Source organism: Ursus americanus, chromosome 19, assembly GCF_024610735.1.
Source record: "Ursus americanus isolate L20-20 chromosome 19, mUrsAme1.1.p, whole genome shotgun sequence".
Classification (NCBI taxonomy): Eukaryota; Metazoa; Chordata; class Mammalia; order Carnivora; family Ursidae; genus Ursus; species Ursus americanus.
Window position 1 is genome coordinate 22,682,007 of NC_142145.1, and position 12,659 is coordinate 22,694,665.

Below are 12,659 nucleotides of genomic sequence, written 5' to 3' on the forward strand. Positions count from 1 at the left end.
TGACGGTTCTGAAGTCCTAAAATTGAGGTGTTGATAGGGCTGCATTCCTTTGGAGAGCTCTAGGGGAAGACCTGTTCCCTTTCATTTTCCAGCTACTACAGGCTGTCTGCATTCCTTGACTTGCAATCTGCTCCTCATATCATTCTGACCTCTGCTGCCATCATCACACCTCCTTCTCCAACTGATTTTCTCTGATTTTCCTGCTTTGTGATTATAAGGACCCTTGTGATTATATTGGGATACCTGGATAATCCAGGAAAATCTCCCCATCTCAAGATCCCTAACTCAATTGTATCTACAAAGTCCATTTTGCCATACAAAGGAATATTCAGAGGTTTTGGTAATTAGGTCGTGGACATCTTTGGGGGGCCATTATCCTGTCTCCCACAGTATGTCAAGAAACTGAAAGAAGGCTACAATGGTGGATGGAAAGGGCAAGAAGAGAATAAGGAGAGTTATTGTGATGGCAAGCAAGGAAGGAGCCGTATCGGCAAAATTTTGTAGACCATGACAGGGATTTCGTTCTGTATCTTAAGACCAATGAAAAGTCATTGAATCTGCATGTAGTAATTAGATGATTGAAGGTAATGGCTTGGACTAAGGAGGTGGCTGTAAAGGTGGAGAGAAATGGAAATATTTGAGAGATATTGAGGAAGTAAATTTTGTAGAACTTAGCAATAGATAAGCTAAGCAATGCAGAGTAAGGGTCAAGGCCATGTTAAAGATGGTACGTAGGTTTCCAACTTGCTGAACTAGATAGATAGTGGTTCAGTTCACCACAACCAAAAACATTGCTCAGACCAGGTTTGTTTGGGGGATGTGGTTTTGAACATGTTGAGTCTGAAGTGACTTTAAGAGAACAAAATAGAAAACTCAGTGGGCAGTTGGAGACAGAAGTGCAGAGTTTCCTCTGGGTTGCAGAGGAATTGCAAAGCTTTGGTTTTTATGTGGTTATTAAAGCCTGTGTATGAATGAAACCACCTAGAATAGAAGCCAGTAAGAAGAGTGCCTAAGACCTAGCCTTGAGAGAGTTGAACATTCAATGACCAGATAAAAAAGGACCAAGAGCCTATAGCATCACAAAAGCCAAGAAAATATTATTAAAAGAGCATGTGGTCAATAGAGTTGATGGCTCCTGAGAATTCAGTAAGTGGATTTCAGCAAGACCAATACCAATTCACCTATACTATTAGTCCACAAACTTCTAGCGGAGCAGTTTACACCTGTGAGGTCAGGGGTGCCTACCATGCCTCCCCACCAGGTTTAAGTAAATCATGGCCATGGTAACTGGTTTAGAAGTGGGCACATAACCACAGAAAGCTAACAAGATCCATTTGTTGGTACTTCAAGGAAAGAGACTATTGCTCTTCCCCACTGTCTTGAAACTTGAGGAGACATAGAGCCTAAAGCTATTACTAGCATTTTGGTACTAGTCTAGGACTAGAAGCAACACTGGCAGAAAAAAAAGATGGTGAGAAACCAAATATTTATGACATCTTTCTGATTCTAACTCCAGCTGTACCTGAAGCTTGATTTTGCCCTACACTTTCAAACTAGATGAGCCAATAAATGATTTTTTTTAATCAGCCAAGTACAAAATGTCACTTACAATGGAAGAATACTAAATTCTATGGGAGGATAAATGAAATGTAACCTATGTTTAAGACCTTTAGAGAAACTGCCTTATGTATTAAGATGATCAGATGTTGACTAAAATTCTCATCATAATCATAAGAGATTATGAAAGCAGATAAGAGGATTTGAGAGCAGGAAAATAAAATAGAAATACCAGAAGAGTTTCTATGTTCATGAGCTCCAATTTGTGAAGCACTCGGAAATAAATAGGAATATATTAAATTAGAGTTAAAAATTATAGTCCCAGACTGTCTTAAAGTAATTTCCTTATTGTGACCAGAAATCTGGTTCCAAGGTTTTCTTGTTCTCTTTTGTCTTGAGCTTGTATCTTTCATGAGCCCTGAAATGGCAATTTTACAGATGCATGAATTATAATATTCATGATTTCCATGGCATTATAATTGTATTCGGTAATTATAATTTTCATTGACACAAAAGTTACAGACTCCTGGGATTTGCTCAGTAGAACTTAAAACTGTTGCTAGGCACCTCACAAAAGTGATTATCCCCTTTGTGGGAACTGAGGATTTTGACCTTGAATAACTTTTACATTGGGAAGTTAAAATGTACTGGCCTTGGCTTCTCTGAACCCATTCATTTTTTTAAATTTTAATTCCAGTATAGTTAACATACAGTGTTATATTAGTTCCAGGCATACCATATAGTGATTCACCACTTCTTTAAATCACCCCGTGCTCATCATCACAAGTGCACTCCTTAATCCCCATCACCTACTTCAGCCATCCCCCCACACCTCCCTTCTTGGTAACTAACCACCAGTTTGTTCTCTATAGTTGAGGCTGTTTCTTGGTTTGTCTCTTTTTTTTTTTTCCTTTGTTTTAGGTTTTAAATTCCACATATGAGTGAAATCATATGGTATTTGTCTTTCTCTGACTTATTTCACTTAGCATTATACTTTCCAGCTCCATCCATGTCATTGCAAATGGCAAGATTTCATTCTTTTTGATGGCTGAATAATATTCGTGTGTGTGTGTGTGTGTGTGTGTGTGTGTGTGTGTGTATCACTTCTTCATTATCCATTCATCTATCAGTGGACACTTGAGCCGCTTCCATAATTTGGCTATTGTAAACAATGCTGCTATAAAAACTGGGGTACATGCATCCCTCTGATTTAGTGTTTTTGTATTTTTTTGATAAATACCCAGCACTGGATCATGGAGTAGTTCTAGTTCTAGTTTTAACTTTTTTAGGAACCTCCATACTGTTTTCCACAGTGGCTACACCTGTTTGCATTCCAACCAATAGTGCAAGAGGGCTCCTTTTTCTTCACACCCTTGCCAAAACCTGTTGTTTCTTGTGTTTTTTATTTTAGCCATTCTGACAGATGTGAGGTAATATCTCGTTGTAGTTTTGATTTGCATTTCCCTGATGATGAGTGATGCTGAGCATCTTTTCATGTGTCTGTTGTCCATCTGTATGTCTTCTTTGGAGAAATGTCTGTTCGTGTTTTCTGCCCATTTTTAAACTGAATTATTTTGGGGGGGTATTGAGTTGTATAAGTTCTCTATATATTTTGGATACTAACCCCTTATCTTCTCTGAACCCATTTACTAAAAATTCGCCAAAGTGCAGGTCTGCCATGACTCAAGAGAATGGATCCAGTAGAAGAAAATCTATGAACATCTACTGAGTATCCACCATATACAAGACAATATGCTAGGCACACTCAGAGGCTTGAGGCATTGTCCTTGTTCTCACTGAGCTTGAAAACTTGTGGCAGAAGTAGGACATACTCATGAGGAGTCAAATATCAATATAAAACAGTGTATAATAAGTGATAAAAAGAACTGCACAAACTATAAGAACTTAGATGCTGGAAAAACAAGGAATCAGCATGAGGTAGAATGCCTTGAGGGTAGGCACAAGTGAATGGGCAGAAGTGAAGAGCTCCGCAGGCAGAAAGCTCTGTATTAATAAACAAGCAGAGGGAAAGATGTTGGTAGGTAACTGTATCATAGAGCAGTCTGCTGAAGCAATGATTCCTACAGAGTTTTAGTTGGAGGGAGGTGGCTTGAAAAGATTGGGAAGTCATTAAATGACAAGTGATAAAATTTAGGCTCTATCCTGTAGGAAATGAAGTATTAAAGACTGCTAAAGACTAAGTCCATGGAAACAGACTATCTCTCTTCCTCAGTTCTTCCTCAGTATCAAAGCCATCATAGCTACGAACATGAGAGCCTGGACTTGGTTTGTGTGTGAAATAAACTTTTTGTTGATCAACACAGTGTAAAATGAAAAGTGAGATATTGCAGGTTAGGACTGGGTCATGGGAAATTGGGGCATTGTACTGACAAAACTAGATTTGCATCTTACGTTAGCTGCTATGTAGAGGATGGATTCAACAAGGAGGAGACTAAAAGGAGCCCAGGTAGAAGGCCATTGCAAAGCCCTAGGCAAGAGTTCATGAGGGCCTATCTGAAGGTGGTGACCATAGGATTGGGGAGAAGGAGATAGGTTCAAGAGTCAGTGTTATATGCAAATAATGAATCATGGAACACTACATCAAAACTAAGGATATACTGTATGGTGACTAACATAACGTAATAAAAAATAATTTAAAAAAAAACAGAGTCAGTTAAAAGTAACATCATTAGGACTTGATGACCATCACTGACTGTCAGGGGTGATGGGAAAGGAGGATTCTAGAATGACTCCCAGGTTTCTGACCTGAGCGGACAAGGTGGGAAGTGGAACCATTAACCAGGATACAGGACGAGGTGCAGCGCTGGGAGAGAAAGATGTTGGGTTCAGTGTTGCATACTGTGTAAACCAGGACTCACTGGCTGCAAGCCATGGAAACCCATGTCAAACTGCCCTAGGCGATTTCACGATTCATAAAACTGGGTGATGGAAAGGTAGGGGTAGCAAAGACGTCACAACTAAATCTAAAACCATCAGGACTTGTTCTCTGTCCTGCCCTATATCTCTCTCCACTTGCCTTCTACCTGTACTTCAGGCCCATTCTTTCAAGGCCCTCCAAGTGACAAGGGACATATATGCCATCAGGTCTGGAATCTAAGAAGAAAGAGAGGTACAGCTTCCACGGCCACATTGAAAAATCCCAGGGAAGAGACCCCGAGGAATAAAAAAAATGAATGAAAGTCTAAGTCCCTGGTCTTGAGGAATTAAAAGCACAGAAACTTGAGGCCATCTCCAGTACCTCCGGGGGCTGAAACCCAGTACATATCAGGAGTTCAATATTATGCTGTTAAATCAAAGGGTGATTAATAGCACTTTTCATGAGTAAGATGATCTGGCATTTTTGAAATAGTTTGGTTGCATACATTTTGTCTATTACGTAGGCTAGAACAAGGCAGTCCTCTGTCCCCACACCTAACTCATGCATCAAAATGTACCACATAGGTGGAATTTTCTTTTTTTTTTTTTTAAGATTTTATTTATTCATTTGACAGAGAGAGAGAGCACAAGAAGGAGGAACGGCAGGCAGAGGGAGAGGAAGAAGCAGGCTCCCCACTGAGCTGGAGCCCGATGTGGGGCTCAATCCCAGGACCCTGGGATCATGACATGAGCTGAAGGCAGATGCTTAACCAACTGAGCCACCCAGGCACCTCCTCATAGGTGGAATTTTCTGATAGAAGGGCCACTTTCTGCCTGTAGTCATACTCCACTTGTAATGCCTGGGAGAGATCCTTCTGGCTACAGAAGTCAGAATACATGTTATGCTTCTCATCAAAAATTCCTTCCTACCCACCACCACCCCTGCTGCCACCACCATTGAGATTTTCCCAACTGGCTCTCAACATTATTAACCACCAGTTAGGAGAGAAGGCTCAGAGCCCTAGCAGACCACTTTTAAGCACCATAAAACAAACTTTAAACTATCACAGTAAAAGCTGGTTTCTCTTCCTAATTGGGTTCCTTTGAAGGCAAAGACTGGATGGGCACGCTCAACAGTTATAAATGGAAATCAGCTTCCAGACCTACAGTCTTCAGGATTATGGCTCATGGCACTGTTTGCCTTTTGCCTGAACCTCAATATATTTCTTTTACTTAGTTTTATTTGCTTAGGCTGTCAGTAACACTTACTGAGGGCTACTCTATTATGTATGATACCATACTAAACACCAAAAGATACATAAAAGCAGCTAGGATTCCCCAGGGCACAATCGAAAGAGTGACAAGAACAGTAATTGTTTGCTAAATCTAGATCAGACCCTTCCATCTCGGTGTCTAGATTCCGGTGCCCCTGAACCTCTTCCTTCTGATCCTATGGGACCCCACACAGACTCATAAATGGCCATGATCATTTTTCTCCTTAACTTTATGGTGGTTTTCAGTTCATTCATCAGTTTAAAAGCATATCTGCTTTCCCTGCTGCTACCGTCACACCTCTTGTCATCACCAGGTTGTTGTGGCCTTGGCTATAGTCACACATTTATTTTGTTCCAGCTGAACAGTGGAATGCCACCCACCCACCCACCCACCCACACACACACACACACACCCCTGTGATGTACTCTATTACCAGGCCACAAAATAACTCTACTCCCAGCCACCATTCATAGAAAACTCTAAAGATTAAGTTCTTCATTCCACTCGTTTTTTATTACAACCCTCCTGCCAACGTCTCTGGCACTTGTCTACAGAAACTGCCTTAACAGTATAACACCGTTGGGGTGCCTGGGTGACTCAGTCCGTTAAGTGTCTGACTCTTGATTTCGGCTCAAGTCATGATCTCAGGGTTGTGAGATCGAGCCCCAAGTCGGGCTCCACACTGGGCATGGAGCCTGCTTAAGGTTCTCTCCCTCTCTCTCTCTCTGCCCCTCACCTCCTCGCTCTCTAAAAACAAAGAAACAGCAAACAAAAACAGTATAACACTGTTAAAATCTCTAGGGGCTGGGCCAGGAGACCTTCTGGAAACCTTCACCCCTACCATCCCTGAGCCTCCTGCTTTCCTGCTTTCCTGCCTTAACACACCCTCTCTCCACTCAGGTCTGTTATTTCCCTTTAGGGTACTCACTCTAAGGGGCCTTGTGGTTTCCCTAACAGCTCAGAAGTCTGGGGCCTGGAGTGAGGGTGCAGTGGGCTGTGCCCCTCAAAGGGGCCCACGCCAGTCTGGATTCACAGTAAACAATTTATGGCCTTCGTCCCTGGGGTTCCCTCTACACAAAGACCATTTATGGTCAATTGTTTGGAATTCAGAGCCATTTTCCTAAGGAAACAACCTAAAAGGAGTATGTAGGTGCCCAGAAGAACTCATAAAAGTCCACTTGACTCACATACCTCATCTGGAGCTCTAACTGTATTCTAGAACCTACCTAACAGTGCACCATGGTTCCTATGGCTTCTGTGGGAAAATGAGTTCTGAATTCCAGCTGTGAGCATACCTCTGCCTCTGCCATCAGCAGGAACAGCCCAGCATTCACCTTCTGCAGCCTGCCAACCCAATGGTAGGGAAACGCCAGAAGCCTAGAGTGTTTCATTTTTAAGAAAGGGCTTGGGGTGAGGGGAACTCTGGGAGGTGGAACCAGGCTGTGGAGAACGGAGAGTTGGGGTGGAGGGTGGGAGAGCCCAGCTGCCTCTGGGTTTTACGGTCTTCCAGAGACGCAGGCAGCTCCCCTGAGCTTTAATGCAGAAGACACGCCAGGTCTGCACTACAGCATTGCTGCTACAGAGAACAAGGCGGGGGGGGGGGGGGGCGGGTTCCAGTAGAAGAGGGGTGGGAACCGAGGAAACGTGTGTCTGTGGGTTTCTATGTAAGGTCAAGTAAGGAGTTTTTAAAAAAAATTTTTTTTTAAACTAAAGCTAGATCTGTACTAGGCTCAACACTATGTTTGTTAAGGAGGTCAAAGCAAATTCAATACACTATATCGTAGCCTTCGGAAACACGCAGCTGACAGAAACAGTGTTGGTAAGTCCCCTTGGACATGACCCTTTTGCAGACATGAGAGAACATTTGACGTCTATGTCCAATCTCTCTCTCCTATTTGCACTTTAATTAATACTTGCTTTGTGTGGAGTCAGGGTAAATTTACTTACAAATAAAAAAATGTAGTGTGGAGAAAACAAGTATGAGCCTCTATTTTATTTCCTTGGATCTGTTCGAAAAGTCAAGAAAAAAACGTTTTCCTAGGTTGTGGAGTAGGGAGACGTGCTCCGTACAGCAGCCCCCCCCTTATCCACAGGGAAGAGGTTCCAAGAGCCTCGGTGAATGCCTGAAACCATGGATAGTACTGAACCCTACATAGGTTTTATTGATAACTTCGGCACAGTAACAGATGAAGAATAACTAATTAAAAAACCATTATAAATGTAATGTACTAAAAGTGACGAGACTGCGATCGCTCTCAAAATATCTTACGGTACTCACCCTTTTTGTGACGATGTGAGATGAGAACATGCCTATGTGATGAGAGGAAGTGACGTGAATGACGCAGGCGCGGTGTCGTATTGGTAGGCGCTGTGACGTAAGGGTAGGCGACCACGAACCTTCTGGCCACGCCTCAGGCAGGAGGAGCCCCTGCCTCCAGCTGGCTATTGATAGGGCTGAAATCAAGGAAAGCAAAACTGCAGACCGTGGAAAGCAAAACCACGAATAAAGGGGGATTGCTTACGTTTAATAATTCCTGTTTGGAGGCTCAAAAAAGTACATTTTAAATGACAATAGTAATATATGTTTTTTTATTGCAAGTACAAATGGACTTTTTACATTTTTTTAGGTTTTTTTCATTTTAATGCCAGTATAGTTAACGTACAGTGTTATATTAGTTTCAGGGGTACGATATAGTGATTCAACAATTCCATACATTACTCAGTGCTCATCATCCGAAGTGTACTCTTTAATCCCCATCATGAATTTCACCCATCCCCCCACCCACTGAATGGATGTAAATAAGGATTGTTTTCTCTTATCTAAGTCCACTCTCTAATTCTACATGTAGATATTCTGACGTCAAACTACTTTCACATAACCACATACCAGAAGTGAAAAAAGAGAAAGATGATTTAGAAAATTTACCAGATTCAGGAAAGGTTGGATCCAATGGGCTATTTTACGTGCCAGAATCCTAGTAGGTTTGGTAATGAATTAACAGATAAATAGTTCCATAGCATCTTAGATTCAATCAATTCCACAATAGTTTCTGAGACAATTATGTGCTAAACAATGTAGTGTGTGACATGGAGATATACACACAAAAACACACTGCATGGCCCCATCACCTGTGGCGTTTATATATCTTTATTCAATTTACATGCATGAAAAAGTAGAGATCTCTGTTTCAGGAACCCAGGTGAGCTCCAGGAAATGGTTATTATTTGATGGACTGAACGGTCACTTTGGAAAGCCCACGTAGGTTAAGCCTTACCCTCATAAGAGACTGTGAAGAAACTGAAGCAGGAGGGTGTGAGTCATTGGGGAACCATTGGGAAACAATGCTAGAGAGGAGATGGTGTTTGGAAAGATGGTCCTGCCAGTGGTGTGGAGGTGAATAGGAGGCAAGTTACTAATTATGAGCTCACTGCAGTCTCTAGGGAGGAGGTGGGAGGGTCAGCCCCAGTGTGGTGGCATGAAAATGAGAGAGGGAGACACGCAAAGGGCGCGTTAACAGAAACACTGATCTAACTAACGCACCGCTCACTAGACCAAGGAGACAGTTCATTTCCCTTTTAAAGCTGTGATCTTGGGTTTCTCTCTTGAGCCATTTCCTCTCCACCTTTCTTTTTTATGTCTGTTTCAATTATTATAAAGGTGCACATGTTTTCTTTTGGAAAATTTGAAAAATATAGAGAAAATATCAAGAAGGCATTGAAAGGCACCTATCCTCTCACCACCCAAAGATGATGATCTCAGATAACCGTTTTGGTGTATTTTTTCCCCAGCCTTGATTGGTGCCTTTAGGAGCAATTATTAAACAGGGTGAGTGAGGTTGAGTACGAAGATAAAACAGCTTGATTTTTTTCCCCCCACCACTGCCTTCAAGTTTGCTTCCTCGTTTTTCCCTGCTCTGCCCTTCACCCTGATGCAGGCTGAGCCATAGCTGCCCCATCACTTTCAGATACTGGAACCCTTGCATGCACAGAAATGAAAAAGTCCCATGTGATCTACATCAAGGCAATGCTTCTCTCTTTCGTGAGCCCGGTCCTTCCTGGAGCTAGGGGACTTGGAGCTGAGAAGGAGGCAATGGCCTGGTCTTTCCTGCTCCTTGTCCCATCCCAGGGATCCCATGGGAAAATCTATGTGCACTTACCCCAAAGGTAAAAGCAAGGCCTGAGTCCCACTGCTGCCTCCCCCTCACCAGCTGCCCAGCCAGCTCCCCACCTTCAATACCTCCAAGGGCAGCATCTGGCACACTTAAATCCCTATAAGCACAGTCTAACCCTATAAATTCACTTCAAATAATTCCTTCTGAAGAAACGCTTATATAGATTGTTCCTGGTGGGAGCAGTGAGTACTAAGCTTCTTCCGTTTTTCTTTTTCTTTTTAAAATTTATACTAAATACTGTGGGACTGTGTCTTAACCCCTTTCTTGAGAATAGGAGGATATTCATCAATTATTCTCAGCTTCTGTCTATTCAATAATAGACAAAAGAAAAAGTTCCATTTCATATCCTCGTACATATATACACACACACACATAAAATAATAATAACTGGAACCACATCACATCGTTTTGCATCCTACTTGAGTTCCATTAGTATCATATGGCGAGCATTTCCCATGTCAAGGAAGTATTTTCCAAAAATGATTTTTATTGGCTCATAATTTTTCATTATATGACTGTCCATTTCTCATTAATTATTCAACCATCACCCAATTAGACATTTATAATTAGGCTAATTACCCCTGCAATAAACATCCTTGCATGTAACCTTGTTCACATCTTTGATTGTATCCTTAGGATAATTCCTAGAAGGAAAATGTTTCAATCAAATGTTATGGAGATTTTTAAGGCCCTTGATACATAAAGCAGAAAAAAGCCCTCAAGAGAAATGGAATACCCCTCACACACATTGTACCCGAGCATTTTTACCACATTTTTCACCTTTACGATTTGATTAGTGAAATAACATCTCTAACGGTTTTGATTTACATTTTTTTTGGATTGTTATTGAGGCAGATTCTTACTTCTTGACTCTTTGTATTTTTTCTTCTGCAAATGGTTCATGGCCTCTGCTTATTTTTTTCTTGCAAAAGACAGTATTTTCTTACTGATGTGTAAACTCTCTCCACGTTAATAAGAATAGTTACCCCCCCTTTTTTTTGTCATATTGTATTTGTTGCAAATGTTTCCCAATTTGTTTGGTTTGATTTTGTTTGTAATATTTTCACTTGCAGAAACATTTAACTTCTGTTCAGTCAAATCTGTTGATATCTTTTTTGTATAACCTAGCTTAAATGGAAAGGGATTTATTAGAAGGATAGTAGTTAGCTCACAGAAATTTAAAAAGAAATCCTACAGAAATCAGATCAACTCTGTGGATTTTAGGAAATGAAACTAATCTCAACATCATCAAACCTATAAATCTGTCCTTCTGTTTATCTCATTTCCTCTGGTCTCCATTTGGCTTCATATATTCCCACCATCAGCTCTCTCCAGATTAATATCCTTTTAGCTTCTATACCCAAAGAGGACAAGAGGACTTATCTTCAGGTAAAAAAAATTCTAGAGAAGGACTTCAGCTTGCTCAGCCATGTGCCAGGCTCACCTCCAGACCAGTCATTGTGCCAAGAAAATAAAGGACTCTGATTTGCCAGATAAAGGGTATATCAAGAGAAAACAGAAGAGCTAACCTGAAGGAAAGAGTGGGTTAAAGCACTAGGCGAACAAAGCAAAATAAAGCAGAAACAAACAAAAAATCAAATGTCCGTTAGAGATTTTTCCTTAGTACTTTCTTCTACCAGAATGATGCTTCTTTCTTCATCCTGAAATCAAGAAATTTTTCTTCTGGATTTCATTTTTCACATTTGGCTCTATCTTCCCCAAATCCCTCATCCCTCCTCCTGATATTCACTTCATCGTTTCCACTGGCTTGGCCATGGCCTAGTTCAGGGCCCTGTGTCTTTGTGTAAGGTCTACTGAGCTCATTTTCCTGATTCCCCCCACCTCCCACACACACAGGCTCCCCTTCCTCAGTTCATCCTGCATGCCATCGCCAAATCGATGGTCCCAAAATACCACACCCATCCCTTTAATGGTGTCATTTTCCTCTTCCAAGCCTCCCTGTGCCCCACCCACTTACTAGAGAGGAGAGGACAGCTAATTTGACAATGAAAATGTCTCACGCAGCCTTCACAACTCTGCTTGGTAGATAAAATCTCCATGGGGATAGAGGGGAAACTGAGGCTCAGAGAAGCAAAATCACTGGTAACATGTTTGGTTGTGGTAGAGCTGGGACTTAATCTATGCTGCCTGAATCCTCACACCAGAAACCAAGCCCCTCACAGCGGACGGGCCTCCAGGTAGAGTCTAAACACCTTAAACTTTCTCAAATGTCCAGGCTTTGCTTCCTTTTGTCGTCATACCTCTATCTCTCACTTTTATCGAAACTATTTGCTCCCAGTCTCACCCCCACTACTCCCTAGTCTGCTGGCTTCTCTTTTGCCTTCCTCTCTTTACTTGGGGTAGAGAAGTACTTTCTCACCAATGCTCTGCCTACCCACCCCACCCCACCCCCGCCCACTTTTCACCTACTGAGAGTTCACCTCCCCTGAATCTCTGCTTAATTTCACTTCTTCCATAAAGTCTTTCCTGATTATCTCACAAAAATAGCTCTTTTTTGAAAATGCCTAAACTATGCTTCTCTGATATCCACTTAATTGTCTTTAACTTTTTGACCATCCTGCCAGCTAGATTGTGAGCCTCTTGGGATCAAGTCCATGCCTCATATTTCTTTGGATTCCCACACGCTTAGTCCAAGGCCTTGTAAGAAGAAATGAGTCAATACTTGGTGATCCATATCTGTCTCCTCTAACCTGCTGTATTGGAAACATAATCTGAAGGATTTTCTCTTCTTCCTCTCCTCTTAGTTCAACGTTAAGC

General features: G+C 41.7%; 1 protein-coding gene across 1 annotated transcript in view; it reads right to left on the reverse strand.

Moving 5' to 3' along the window:
- LOC123787399 (uncharacterized) overlaps positions 1-12,659 on the reverse strand; it is a 258,659-nt gene that overhangs the window by 231,885 nt on the left and 14,115 nt on the right. The window contains exon 3 of the mRNA XM_087869794.1: positions 7,988-8,163. The gene's annotated coding sequence lies outside the window, so the exon portion shown is untranslated. The remainder of the gene's footprint in view (positions 1-7,987; positions 8,164-12,659) is intronic.